This window comes from Euprymna scolopes, chromosome 26 (assembly GCF_053919585.1).
Source record: "Euprymna scolopes isolate OS-2025 chromosome 26, ASM5391958v1, whole genome shotgun sequence".
Classification (NCBI taxonomy): Eukaryota; Metazoa; Mollusca; class Cephalopoda; order Sepiida; family Sepiolidae; genus Euprymna; species Euprymna scolopes.
Window position 1 is genome coordinate 55,101,238 of NC_136507.1, and position 16,036 is coordinate 55,117,273.

General features: G+C 31.3%; 2 protein-coding genes across 2 annotated transcripts in view; both read right to left on the minus strand.

The window, feature by feature from the left end:
- LOC145248069 (uncharacterized) overlaps positions 1-16,036 on the minus strand; it is a 68,037-nt gene that overhangs the window by 50,980 nt on the left and 1,021 nt on the right. The window lies entirely within an intron of this gene.
- LOC145247826 (protein CFDP2-like) overlaps positions 1-16,036 on the minus strand; it is a 49,650-nt gene that overhangs the window by 27,963 nt on the left and 5,651 nt on the right. The window lies entirely within an intron of this gene.

A 16,036-nucleotide genomic window follows, 5' to 3' on the forward strand; every position in this document is an offset into this window, starting at 1 on the left:
GAAGAGAAGGGTTCACAAAACTAGTGCTCTTGGAACAGAGTTAAAATTGAACGTTAAGAGACGTCAAGAGAAGGAGTGTTAGAATTATTGACAAGTTTATACGTCGTAGCCAGCTTTAAGCTTGCGATATAAACGCACATCATTATAGTATATAATTTAACAACGATAAAACAAAGACTGTTGAACATTCATGACTGAAACATAGTGGACAAGTCAATCAAAGACGAACTTTTATTGATACAAAATATATTTTTTGGTTAAGCTATCGTAAGTCAGAGAAAGTTATGTAAATAAAAAAAAATAATGTAATTAATTATAATTAACAGATATACGAGTATCCTTCAATAAGTCATCAGACCTTTCGTACAGGCATTTATAATTGCCGTAAACTTTTGAAAATTCAGTATGGTATTGCTATACATCTCATGAGATGACTGCGTTTAAATTAACAGCGACGGCAGGAATTGGAATACACTCTACTAAAGTCTGATGGCCGCAACTGGTGAATTTCAAAAATGCAATCTGGACGTGAGAACATTTTAGAAGAACGATATAACATTCTGTTTTAAACTTGGAAAAAAACATAGAAACGTATGGAATGCTTCAGACTGCTTTTGGACCATCTTGTATGAATCGTGCATGAGTTTTTGAGTGGCATAAAAGGTTCAAGGAAAGCAGGGAGTCTGTGAGGGATAATGAGAGGTGTGGGAGGAGTAAGGAAGTCAGAAAACCAGAGTTGATTGGCCAAATAAAGAATTTCATGGATAAGGAACGTCGTGTGTCTATAGAGACAATGTGCACAATTTGATGTCAGTGTGGGAACTGTACACACAATTATTTGCGAGGAATTGAAGATGCGGAAGACCTGCGTGAAGTTTGCGCCAAAGGTGCTAAGAGAAGATCAGAAATAAAGACGTTGTCATGACCAAGACGGACATCAAGACAGATCCTCACCCTCCCTCTAGTCCAGATTTTCTCCATTTCACTTTTGGTTATTCCCTAAGCTCAAGGAAAACCTTAAAGGCTGTCGCCATGAGACGATTTAGGAGATGAAAGAGGTTGTGGCAGATATCATTGCCACGCTTACACATGAGGGCTTCCAAAAGTTGTTCTAACAGCATCACAAGTACATTGCAGCCGAAGAAGATTACTGCGAAGGGGACTAGAGTTTCGTGTGTGAACTATAAATAAAAGTGCCCATACGAAAAAAAAAAATTCAGGAAACTTATTGAAGGCAACTCCTGTTTTGAAGCAATGTAGATCTTTTCTTATTAATGTCATAAGATGATGATACTTATATATATATATATATATATATATATATATATATATATATATATATATATATATATATATATATATATTATTATTATATTATTATATACTAGCATGGGTGCCCGGCGTTGCCCGGGTGTTTGGAGGTGTATGCTGAGCAAAAAAAAAGGGGGTAATTTTTTAAACTTTGACCCCTATTATGACCCCTGAAAATTTATTGTTTTGGGCTCAAATCAAGTTATTAAGTTAGATCCATGTCCACGGAACCTATATCTAAAATTTCAAGTGTGTAGACCCAAAATTGTCGGAGAAGTTTGGTAGAGTTCTCAAAGCTCAAATCGTTGAACTTTGACCCCTTAATCGCCAAATTTCTGGCTAAAAACCGATCACATAGATTTTTCCAAATCTCAGTACCCTGTATATCAAATTTCGAGTCTGTAGACTAAAAATTGACAGTTATTTCGTAGGGAAATGTACACAGACACACACACACACACACACACACACACACACACACACACACACACACACACACACACACACACAGATTTAAAATTTGAGTCTGACAGAATGACAAAATTATATTGCAAACCGATATATTAAACAAACGAACTTCAAAGAGACAAATGAACACATAAGTAAAAACAATTTGTATTAGAAAACATTTATTATTCCACGTCTTTTTTTTACAGACCTGACGACTGAGGTTCGCTCTTAATAAAAATTGTTTTTTATAGTCTTAATTTTGACTTCCTTTTTCATAAAAAACTAAAAAAAAAATCAAGAAAGAAAAGAAATTTAATTTTATTTTTTCATTAATTTCTTTCTGTGCAAAGCAATTCTTTCAAACTTACTCTGTTTCCAAAATGTTTTTATTTTATTCCCCTCCCCCTTCATTCATTTTCCTCCGCATCCTGGCAAGATTACTGTACACATAGATTCGAAAAAATAGTCAAAAACAAATATATAAATAAATGTTATCAAAGGCAAGATAAGTTACTTTTCTACCTAACTGGATATCTTTTTTGTGTTTTTATTCAATGTAATATATTTATTCAGCTCGAAAAACATACAGTGTTTACCGATGTGTTGGAAAATTCAAGATGGCGTCTCACACCCTCTTTAACACCGTAAGTTTGGGAAAAGGTGTTATAAATAAAAAACTATACAAAATACTATTAAAAACCCGCCGAATATATGTCAACCTATGTCACGGTAACATATATTGAGCGAGTTTTTAACAGTATTTTAACAGGGCACATCGTGAAAACTGACCCATTAATTTTCCTGAAGTAAAAACTATATCGTTTTTAAACTTTTAAAACTGTACATTATAAAAAGAAAACTGTTCGAGTGATTTTTTTTTTTTTTTTTACATGGGTGTCACCACTTATCAAGGCCCAGAGGCCACTCAAGGATAAGGGTTAATAGGTATACATTAGTCATTGTGATTTTAGCATAGTAAACAGTGGGAATTTTGTAACTTGGATTACTTGAAAAAGAAAACTGTTCGAATGATTGAAAATGAAAACAAAATAACAATGTAAATATATTGATAAGAAAAAAACAAAAACAAACGAAGTTTCCGTTTCAGGAACCCGAGTTTAATTTTATGTCGTAATCATTCAACTCGTTAGCGGTTTTATTCAGCGATTAGGGATAACCATACGACATATCTAATTACCAAAGCGATTTTTTTTTAATTTTTTTTTTTTTTATTAAAACTAAACCTGTTTAGTTTTAATGAACCAATTTTTTTAAAGCCAACACTTTAGTTATTTTGAGAGCGTGCAACTGCACCCGAAAGGTTGATTAGGAAACTCCAAATCCTTTTATGACTCGGAAAAAAAAGGGCTTTTTATCGGCTTAAATGATAAACTAATGTTAAATATTAGTATTTGCCATCGATTCTGAAATAAAATGAAATCCTGACATTGTGATCATTTTTGCAGGTGTTATGTGCCAAATATTGAAATAAGAATGTTTAAATTCAATTATTGTAATTTAAGTCTTTAATTTTAAAGTCGATTTTATTTATAAAATATCTTTTTAGAAATCAATCTCAAAAACAATCTGAACAATAAATCTCTTTTGTTATGGCTAAGTTTTTGTCAAGGGTAGAAATTATAATAGACAAGTATTCATCCATGATGACATTTTACCGATTTCCTGGTTTACAGGTATTCTTGCTAAATTTCTTCGAAAGAATTGACATAAACAATACTTCAACTAAATACGTATATTTCATGCAATAATGACTTTTATTTCTTCTGACTTTTCCTAAACTAAACATAAAACATCGGTTAGGGTTAGTTTAACATTCTGTAAAAGTACCTTCCGTTTTTTTTTTGTTTGTTTTTTTTTGTACTTCTGCAAATTCAAGATGGCGTCTCACACATTCTTTAACACTGTAAGTTTGGGAAAAGGTGTTATAAATAAAAAACTATACAAAATACTATTAAAAACCCGCCGAATATATGTCAACCTATGTCACGGTAAGATATATTGAGCGAGTTTTTAACAGTATTTTAACCGGTTTTTTATTTATTACACCTTTTTCCAAACTTACCGTGTTAAAGAGAGAATCGGCCGCCATCTTGAATTTTCCAATACATCGGTAAACACTGTATGCTTTTCGAGCTGAATAAACATGTTAAATTGAATAAAAACACGAAAAATTTGCCTTTGATAACATTTATTTGTTATATATTTGTTTTTTGGCAACTTATTCGAATCTATGTGTACAGTAATACAAACCCGAAATGAATTTAAGACCACGAGTGAAATGAGAAAAAGAAGTCAGCGGGTTTGGTTGCCATAACAACGTGACGGTAGTGAACGTGTGTGTGTGCGTGTGTGCGCGTATTTCGTGTAGTTTAGTTTCGTATAATAGTTTCGTATTTTTTTAATTTGTAAATAACAAGTTATTAAAAAATTAAACCCTTCCAAGATGGACAATAAATAAAGCCATAATATTTTATGGTAAAGGTAAGAGCGTATAAACGATTGTTTTTTAGGAGATGTGATTATTGGATTAACCAATCAGAAATCGTCTGTGGCACACACACATCTCTGTTTTTATAGATATATAGAAGATAGATATAGATATAGATAGATAGAAGATAGAAGATAGATTAAATGTTAAATAGATTTTGTAAATAGTACAGTTGAAATGATTAGAATATTTCCAATATGTAATAAGGTCGAGGTAATTAGTTAAAGAGATTTAATATAATGTGATATGCAAATGAGCATAAGTCATTCGATATGGGGGTTGTTTGTAGAATAGTATATAAAGAAATTAGGCAAAGATTCTTATGTCTCTTATAACAGAAACATCCTAAAATGGGTTCTAATGTTTCTCTACCAGGAGAGATCTACCCTCTTACCTCCTTTATATTTCGTTGATGGTGGAGAGCTGTACACACAGACAGAAACACACGAACCCTATTACTTTATAAAAATATAGATAGATTTCTGTGGAATTTTTGCAATTATATTTCATTTTTCATATTTTTAAAAATTAATCCTTAATTTAAGAAGCTCAATGTGATTACATTATGCTGTGTACTCACACACACACACACACACACACACACACACATATATATATGTGTGTGTGCAATCATCATTATCACCACAAAGGAGGCATATTGCTATTGATGCGCAATAAACTACTATGATAGGGGCAAGATTTACAGTGAGAAAAACAAAGGTGAGGAGTTGAACAGGGCAGAAAGGTTTTTGTTAACATTCTGTCTAAGTTTGTGCATACTGGTATGATCGGAGAAATAGTGAGTAGAGGAGGATTTCCCAAGGCAAATCGACCGTGGAAAGAAGCAGAATATTACAGGTAATGAAATTTGCTACGAAGGGATTGGATTTTGTTAAGGTAGGTCGGGGTTATTTTTTTTTTAGGCGGATACGCGTGCAAGTCGGTGAAAGTACAAGGGTGCAAGTTTGGCATGCAATGCGGAACGTTTTAGGTAAGAAATGCTTTTCTGCACCTTATCCAACATAGAGAGGCTAATGGTTATTGTACCGGCCCAGATGTGGCAACAATGCCCGGGAAATGGTGTTTTTGTAGAGGGGTACAGGATACTGGAAGATGTGATTTATTTTCTAGCTACTTACATAACGTATCCCCTCACTGCAAATACCACTGTCAATAAAGTCCAAAAGAAACCCTGATTTTTATAGATTCTAGGCAGTGGGAGGTAACTGTGTAAGTTTTGATATTATAATTCTGATAATTATATGAATATTTAATTTTTGAAAACGTGTGTACAAGAGCAGATATGAATGAATAACCCCTTTTTAGAGACTAATTTCTGCATTTCTATCGTTTTGATCAAAATGTTACATCTATTTTGCTTTAAGGCCGTCTTCGCATGTTTTGTGTTGAACTCAGGAACGACTATGGAATATTTTTATAACCTAAGTCTAAATGAGATCATCGGAATTCGGTTTGAAATTCCACGCAACGCATCTGAAGAAGGTAGTAGATCGCAAAGCGCCTGAAACGTAATAACAATAACTAAGATAAAAAAAACAAGTCGAAAATTATAATTTATAAAAATTCGCCTACAAAAAAAAAAAAAAAAAAAACCCAAAAAACCTTGATCATCTTTATCTTCTATGTATTACTAGAAAAACTACCAACCCAGACACATTAATCAGATTTTTTATCAATGGATGTATTAAAGTTCAATTGTATTTAAGCTTTAATTTGGCAAGAGTAACTTTAACCTCATGGAAAGGCAAGTGAATAAGGACTCCTTGTTTGAAGTAACTTGCATCGGTAGAGAATAATAACGACCAAATTCCGCCTTATAAACGGCCCATTTCGAACAATGGTAAGGATATCCGTTAATAAACCGGGAAATCAGGGTTCAATCTTCGCTAAGTCATTTCAAAGACTCAAGAAATGGAACTTGCTAAATAATCACTAATATCAGAGAAAGGATACATGTAAGAGGGGTAATATTAGGAAAGGTGTTGTACACCTCCTCTACATCTCAGAGTAGTGACTAATTAAAAGGGAGCCTTTGAGCCACCCTTGACTATGGCCAACCATTTTACGTTTTTATTTTTTTGCGTCTCATAGCTTATAACAAAAGACACTTATAAAACAAATAGACATGCGTATCTAATATTAATATTGACAATAAATTCGAAAAGCGAAGTCGCATTTTGTTAAAGTGCACTGGCCAAATGATCCAAGAAGCTTTATTCGATTTGCAGGAAGCTTGACAATCATGTCAGGGAAAGTAAATCTAACACCCTAGATTCAGGGGCCGTGCTGCAAAATGTAGAAGAATATACAACGAGTAGAACTCAAGGAATATCATGTGAACTCGTACATTCCAGTGTGATTTTTCATCCTTTATGACCTCGCAAAAGGCAAGATTTTATTCGTATTTACATAGTGGCTTATAAAGCTAATAAAAAAGCTCAAATCTCACCAACATTAGAGACATTTTAAATGTTCCATGAACAAGCTTATCAAAGTGACGACGAACGTTTAAAAATGGCTAACGTTCGCATTTTAAGAATCTTTTTATCAGTTCGAACCTGATGACATTTGTGTAGTAATTAATATATATATCTATAAAAGTGAAATTGTCTGTGTGTGTGTACGTGTGTCTGTGTGCGTACATTTCCCTACCGAAGTACTCTGTCAATTTTCAGTTTACAGACTCAAGATTTGATATAAGGGGTATTGAGATTTGGGAACTACTTATTGTTTAAGTCGGCATTATTTTTGAAATAATCCTATGAATAATATTGTTTTAGGGAGTAGAGGTAGACGAGTGTGAAACCCATTCAAAATCACACCTTCTACTGATGAGAGTATCATCAAAGTGTCCCCAGATATTATTGAACAACGATAAAGAAAGACTGTTAGGCATTAGTAACTGAAACCTGAAGGACAAGGCAGACACCGATTGAAGTTTATTTGTAATAAATATAGTTACATAACAATAAGGATTGCGAGTTTTATCATCCATATCAGAAAATATGTAACAAATTAGATTTAATATATAAACATTTGATTTTTAATTAATCGTGGTTTAGTTTACAAAAATATCGTTTTTATATATTTACATTTAGTTATAAATTCTTGTTTTTAATTTAATAATTTACTTTTATTTCGTACCTTTGTTCTGAATATAATTTACAGTTTCTATTTTTCATTCGAAAGTTGAGAAATTATGACATCTTTGAAAACTTATTCTTCTTGCATAACTAAAAACAATGAGTTTGTTTCCTTCCTTCTGTCGAGTGTATAAATGAAGAAACACATTATTCTGTCATCTGATTTACATAGGTGTTAGTGGTGTGTAAAGTTACACATACGTAAATTAGATGGCGACGCTAAAAAAGATACTCTCTCCTCCTCTGACACAAAGTGGTTAAGGAATATCAAAGAATGGTTGAATCAACATTGGATGAGAAGGACAAGATAAATACGTTAATAGATAAATGAGAGACGAGACAAAAGTTCAGTTAATCACTAACTACGAATGAAAACATATTTTCAAACTCAATCGCAGAATTAAATATATTTTAGCATGTATTTTGCATTATCTTTATGCACTCATAAAATAATGAACCGGTCATTATGAAATTTAGAACAAAGCTATAGCCAAAAAGGAGTCGTAATGTTAGCCATATTTAGCTTGATTTAGTTTTATGCAAGAAGCGTAAAAAGAGAAACAAACGTCCACGTGTATTTATTCGGCTTCAGTATATATATATATATATATATATATATATATATATATATATATATATATATATATATATACTGAAGCCGAATAAATACATATATATATATATATATATATATATAAAGCTGAATATGTGTGTGTGTGTGTGTGTCTGGCCACGAATAGGCTCCTATATGGTTGACTATTTAAAAAAAACTGATGACATATAATGATAGAAGATGTATCGAGACACAGGAATAGGTATGTTTGATCTGGCAGAACGGTGATTCATTAAAATTGTGAGGTCTGTGTTCGCGCCTGGTCCACAAAGTATGAAAATAAAAAATTTAAAAATTAAAAAAAAAAACGTTTACATATGTTTTTTATATAGATGTACATAAGAATACTTTAATGAGTATGCTTTAACTTAAATAGGGATGGTATAATAAAATTGTGGGGTCTGCGTTCGCGCCTGGCCTCCATATAATGGAAATAGGCACAAGCTTTAATAAAGACTTTCCATATCTATATGTGTAAGTATACTTTGAAAATTATGTTTCAGTTTGAAGAAATATGGTATAATAAAATTATGGGGTGCTCGTTCGCGCCTGACCTTCATAGAATGGAAATATGTCATAAAGTTTAACAAGGTTTTTTAATATAGATCCACAGAGTATTGTGATAAGTGTTTCAGTGTGAACAGGTATGGTATAATAAATTATGGGGTTTATCTATTTTATTTTTACTTTCATCATATTTTGCTTGTGTTTTGATACCCAAAATTTCGAAGCTATCTCTTTACAACCCTTCCTTTTCATAACCTATCATACTTTCATAAATCAGAGTCCATTTTCTGTTGGCTGTTTTTGAACCCAGTCAACGGCGAATACTTTTGCTAGTATATATATATATATATATATATATATATATATATATATACATATATATATATTGCAAACGATATAATCTATATATCTATAAAAGTGAGAATGTATGTGTGTATGTGAGGACAGTTCTCAACCTACAAACTCAACGAATGTTTGATCTGTAGACTTCGAATTTAGTGTATAGGGTTTTCAGACATGTGAAAAACTTTTTAATCGGTTTTCATTTGTAAAAAAAAGACTGCTAGGAGTCAAAATTGAAAATTTGCTACTTCGTGATCATTGGAATTTAATCTGTTTGTCAACTGTTTCACGACTGCGCAGACGAGTATATTGTTTTTACTTGCGCAGACGAGTATATTTTTTTTACTTACAAGAAGTTAACTGTTTAGAAAAAGAACATAATATTCCTATGACATGTCGCAGTTTTTTTTTCTGTTTTTCCTTCAATTTTTTAAGGAATTTAACGTTACGCTTAACACATATGGTATTTCTGTTTATAAGACATCTGCATTAATTAAAATATAATATTTATGCGTATTTTACGACCGGGCAATGCCGGGTGGCCTACCAGTATAAAACTATTTTTAAAATAATACATACACATTTTGATGAATATACATCTAGAAATAAAATAGAAATCGCATTTCAAAATAAAATCTCTAGATATACTCACGCAGGAGGCAAAAATAAGTATCTTCACCAAAAATTTATATCAAAAGTAAAAATCAATTTTATTGTTTTGTATGATTCGCCATTGAACCAAGTGCAGTTTTAAAGAGTTACGTAAAATAGGGGAGGTAAATCTCCTAAGAGGTTGTACATCCAGATAATGTGAAAGCCTCCTACCTCACTTTCCCCAGATTAAAATGATTTACAGCCTATTAGGTGTAATGTGTTGTACACATAACACCTAATACACCTATTAGGTTTACAATTTGTAATAGGTGTAATGTGTAATGTACAACCTAATAGGTGTAATACGTTTAGAATATCATTCTAAACACATGGAAAGGAGAGGGTAAAATTGAATATAAGTTTAATTAAAATTCTATTCGATATTTTTCGTAATTTTCGTTGAGATTATGTTTTTATGTTGAAATAAGATTTTCATATGTTTTAGATGTATAGCACACTTATGTTATATAGCAAGAACTTTAATAGAAGGCAACTTTAATATATGGAATTTGATAATTATTTGGTTGAATATGTTAGTCAAATGTTAATAAAAATATCTGGTAGACAGTTGTTTTAAATTAGCTTTACACGATACCCCAGATAATAAACCATGAAAATGCACCGAGGCAAAAGACGACTAAATGTAATAATTGCATTTTGATTGGGATTGTATTTGATGAAGACTGCTGAGGAACCATTAAAAAGTTAATGTTTTTTTAATCTCTTTAACAGTTTTTATGACAAAAAAGGTATTCCCTCAAGAACATTGGATTATTTTGCTAATAAGATAGATATTCGATGTGAAAACAGACATAGACTCATAGAAACAAATTACTTTTACGATTGCTAACACACTGACTGATGTCAAAATATGAGGCCAACATTTTTTTGTCTTTTAAAATTCTCTAAATGAAAGATAAAATCAAGCACTTGGGATTGAAAAGACTTTGGAACATTTTCTATGTTAAGGCTGGTCTATATCTTGCAAAAGAATTTTAATAGGCTAGAATTACAAAGCTTTAACTCTCCCTCCGTTTGTCTTCATCCTCTTTATTCATATATATATATATATATATATATATATATATATATATATATATATATATATATATATGTGTGTGTGTGTGTGTGTGTGTGTGTGTGTGTGTGTGTGTGTGTGTGCGTGTGTGTGTGTGTGCACAAAACTTGTTGAAATTCAAAGATTTACACTTTTTCTTTTTTGTAACTTTTGTCTATTTCATCTTGGGTTTCTTTATTACAGTCGTTTCGTTAATGGGATGGCAATTTTATGATTTTATGTATTCATAAGAATTTCCTGATTCCCACCAAACTCATCAGATGTTGTTTCCATTCGATGTTACCAACAAAAAAGTTGATTTTGTACATGATAAACCTGAACATAAACACATAAAATTATAAAATTGCCATCCCATTAACGAAACGGCTGTAATGAAGAAATGCAAGATGAAATAAACAAAAGTTACAAAAAAGAAAAAATGTAAGTCTTTGAATTTCAACAAGTTTTGTAATATATATGCTCTGCACCTTTGAGCTTCACTCGAAATTAACGGTGATTCAGTTTTTATCATAAGAGTCTCAACCCATTAAACGAAAAATTAACAATATTTCAAAAATAAACATTTATATATATATATATATATATATATATATATATATTATTCAAAAGAGTTAAATCGTTTTAAGGGTAAAATAATACAAACCACAGTAAACATGGAACCTATATGTCTGTATATATTACGTATTTATTTATACTAGTTGTGACTGAAGCTTTTTGATTTAATTTATATTTTTATTTTCATTTGTTTATTTTTTCATTTATTATTATTATTGGCTTACAAGGAGCTTTCACACAGGTTATCAAAGATCTCTCCTTCAAAACAGGATGTGGTATTCTCTGGAAGCTGAGTGACAACGATAGTATTTGCAAATAAATTTGCATTATGGCAACAGCTGCTTGCCATTGATTTTTCGTTGGCAGCGGCTATTGGTCTTCACTGGAATTTGAGTGGCAATAAAGCCTCCTCAAGGTTCCAGTTCTCTTTGCACTTATCCAGCGAAGATCTGGTCGGTGCTCTCTCCTCGGTCTTTTCTTTCTCCTTGACTCTACTTCACTGTTTAGTCTCATCTTTTTTGAGGGGTGGGTGTTGATATACTCGGCGTTGCCAGGTTGAAAGATACTGGAAGGTGGAGGGTTTTATCTCATATAATTTAAGATACACAGAATATCTTACTTTCTTACGATTTTCATGAAAATGATCCACATGTTGGATTTATGAAAGCATAAAACACATCCATTTTCGTCTACGAAAATTAAGCTATCATATCATAGTTTAAAGGGAGAAATAACTCTCATAGCTTAACAAGACTTAGTTCTGTTTTTAAAGGCAACTGGTGTCGGTAATAACAATTGAAAATAAATTAAATTAAATATAAACTGAATAAAAAATTAATTAAATCCACTTTAAATAATATTTCTAAATAGAACAATTAAAACCATTCTATTAGAACAAACAAAGAAAACATGGAGATAATTATTAAATAGATTTCTAAATATAATAAGCAAATGAGGTTACCTCTTAAATGTGGATTTTTTTGAATAAATAGCATATATAAAAATTATGATGGAATAAAAATGTGTAAACGTCAGTTTTTAGTAAGAAAATTAATTTGTCAACTTTAGCTTTTGTATATATTAATCAAATTGTGAACAAAAAAACAAGTATGCTCTCTATCTTAGGTTGAGCATTTGGGAAGTGATATACAAATTACCATTAGCGTATGAATCAATGCTCTTTGTGTAAACAAATTGAGCTTAGGTACTTGAGACAATGTCAAAACATTGTTAATTCACTGCCAGGATAGCAACGGCCATATAGCGTTTGGGTGATCGGGTTTCGATCTTGGCCTGAGGTAGTTGCCTGTCTAGCACCACTGATGAATATGAAACAGCGAAACAGTACTGTATGTGGACTATATATATATATGTATATATATATATATATATATATATATATATCGACACTCTAATGCAGTTTTATGATTCATGCAACTATTAGAAGTGCATTATTAATCTCATATTCGCTTATATGTTTGACGATAATTTAGGAGTTTATTAACAATAACTCGAGTGAAGTATTAACTTGCATTTATTATGGCTTATTGCTATAACGCGCTAACTGAAACCACGCATGCGCGTATGTTGTATACTTTGTTATACAAGACTCACTTTTAAACTAATTAACCGATTTTCATGAATTTTGGAACACAACTGATAGACGTAAAGGGCCAAGATGTACGCTATAATACTTTAATATAGTTTTATGCAAAGAGGGTAGGAACTACTTTGATAAAATTCAGACAGATTTGACTTTTGTAAAATTCTCTCAAGGGTCATTAAACATCGATTAAAATTTGTTTACATTATTTTTTAGTTTCTTTGGAGTATTTTCAGCGGGTTTTATGGCGCATAATATAGGCACAATCTTCCAGCAGCAGCGATAACACCAACACCACCAACCACAACAACAACAACAACAACAACAATGATGATAATAATAATAATAATAATAATAATAATAATAATAATAAGAAGAAGAAGAAGAAGATATTCCAGGATTTACCCCTTCTAACGCACACACTGTCAACAGACACGCATGTGTTGGTAGCCTTCTATGCTGATATCGCTGAAAAGTTTTCATGAATATGTCCATACACAGAATGACAAGTGGGAGGAAGAAGTGCGACAACCAGACGACCACCGAAAGAGTTCGAACGGTATGGGAACTTTTTGGAGGCTTATTGTTACTCGAATTTCAAAGAAGGCCAGCGTTCGTTTAACAGTGAGAAATCTATAGTAACCGGCGATTGCGATAACGTAAAATGATGTTCAATGGTTATCAAAAAAGACAAAAAATGCTGAAAATCTTGAATGACTTTTTTCTCTCAAACTCAAAAGTATTCGCGTGAAGACAGAGTGAACAAATAATAATAATAATAATAATAATAATAATGATAATAATAATATAATAATAATAATAATAATAAATGAAATAATAATAATAATATTAATAATAACTGAAACAACAACAGCAATAATAATGATAAATGAAATAATGATAATAATAAATGATAATAGTAATAATAAAAATAAATAAAATAATAATAAATGAAATAATTATAATATTCATAATATTAATCATAAATGAAATAATAATAATAATAATAATATTAATAATAATAATATTAATAATAATAATATTAATAATAAATGAAATAATAATAAATGATAATAATAAATGATAATAATAAATGAAATAATAATAATAAATGAAATAATAATAATATTATTAATAATAATATTAATAATAAATGAAATAATAATAAATGATAATAATAATAAATGAAATAATAATAATAATAATAATAATAAATGATAACAATAATAAATGAAATAATAATAATAATAATATTAATAATAATAATATTAATAATAATAAATGGAATAATAATAAATGATAATAATAATAAATGAAATGATAATAATAAATTAAATAATAGTAATAATAATAATAAATGATAATAATAATAAATGATAATAATAATAATAATAATAATGATACTAATAATAATAATAATAATAATAAATAAACAAACGAAAAATCAAAATCAAAAATATAAATTAAATAAAAAGACACCAGTCTCAGCTGATATTACAAAACATAGCTGTGAACTATCAAGAAAGATGCAAAGACAGAGGGGAGAGGCAGCACTAATCAGACCTCCACTGAAAAAAGTGAAAAGAAGACTGGAACCTTGAGGCTTATTGCCACTTAATTTCCAGTAAAGACCAATTATTGCTTCTAGCGAGAAATTAATAGAAACCGTTTGTAGCGATAACGCAGAGTTATTTGCAAAGATTATTGAAAGAGGTGAAAAGTACTGGTAATCTGGGTAGACTTTTTGTCACTCAGACTACAGGGAATACCATCGGTTGTTGTCTCTCATAATAACCCGTGTGAGAACTAGTGAGTGAAATAATGATCCATACCTATTTCGGGAAATTGTCAGGGAACTAAAATGAGTATGGAACATGAAGAAAGTCAATATAATATCAATAATCGAAGTAGCACCAGAAACATCTCGTGAAATCTGGTAACAGGACTAGGAGAAATTGGAATCGAAGGGAAGATTGAGACTATACAGTGAACGGATGGAAAGATCGAGGAGCGAGAGCACTGACAAGGCCTCCACTGGAGGAATGCTGAGAGAACTGGAACCTTGGGGAGGCTTGTTGCCACCAAAATCCTTAAGAAGTCCCAGGGTCGTTGCCAGCGAGAAATCAATGGTGAGCGACTGCTGCGATATTTTACTGAATAAAGTGGAAAGTACAGGACATATGGGTAGACTTGTTCTTACTCAAAGTCCAGGGAGTACCACGGTTATTGTCAGTGAGTAATTATGATAATAATAATAATAATAATAATAATAATAATAATAATAATAATAATAATAACAAAAACAACAATAAGAAGGAAAAGTCCTGCCAGATTGCAGATTTTGTCATCCCAGCACACCACAGAGTAAAGATTAAGGAGAAAGAGAAGCGAAGCAAATACACAGAACTGACCAGGAAGCTCAAAGGGATATGAAAGATGAAGAAAGTTAGGATAAAATTAGGAGCACTAGGAACAATACCAAAAAAAGTAAAAAAAAGAAAAAGAATAGGAGAGATTGAAATCAGAAGGTTGACTGAGAAGATACAACGGATAACAATAATGAAAACATCTGAAAAATTAAGTAAAACCTTTGAGTGCGGAAACTAATATATATGATCCGCGGGGGTTAGTCAGGCATACAGAAACTGCTACAGAGGTAAAACAAGGAAACACCATTTGGGATCATGAAAACTGAAACTGTATAATTGCATAATTATAAGTTAGCCCCCTATTTTTTCTTTGTCTTCATCATTATAAACTGGTGCTGTACCAAATAAAAAAAAGGATCAAGGACGATAGAAAGACCGAGGAGAGAAAGTACTAACCAGACCTCTGCTAGATGAGTACGAGGATGACTGAGACCTTGGGCAGGCTTATTGCCACCCATATCCCAGTGAAGACAATGGTTGCTACAAATGAGAAATCAATAGCAGACGACTGTTGCGATAATGTAAAAAAAAAATTAAATTAAAAATTATATTAAAAAAATTAAGATGAAATAAATAATAAATGAATAAATAAATGACTTGAAAAATAATAATTAAAATGGATACATAAAAATGGCATCAGCCTCGGCTAACACCACACAAAATAATCGTGAAGGGTCAAGGAGGACGGAAAGACCAAGTATGGAGAGCACTAACCAGACCTCCACCAAAAGAGTGCAAAAAGAACTGAAGCCTTGAAAAGGCTTATTGCCACCCAAATTCCAGTGAAGCCCATTGGTCTCTGGCAACGAGAAGCCAATGGT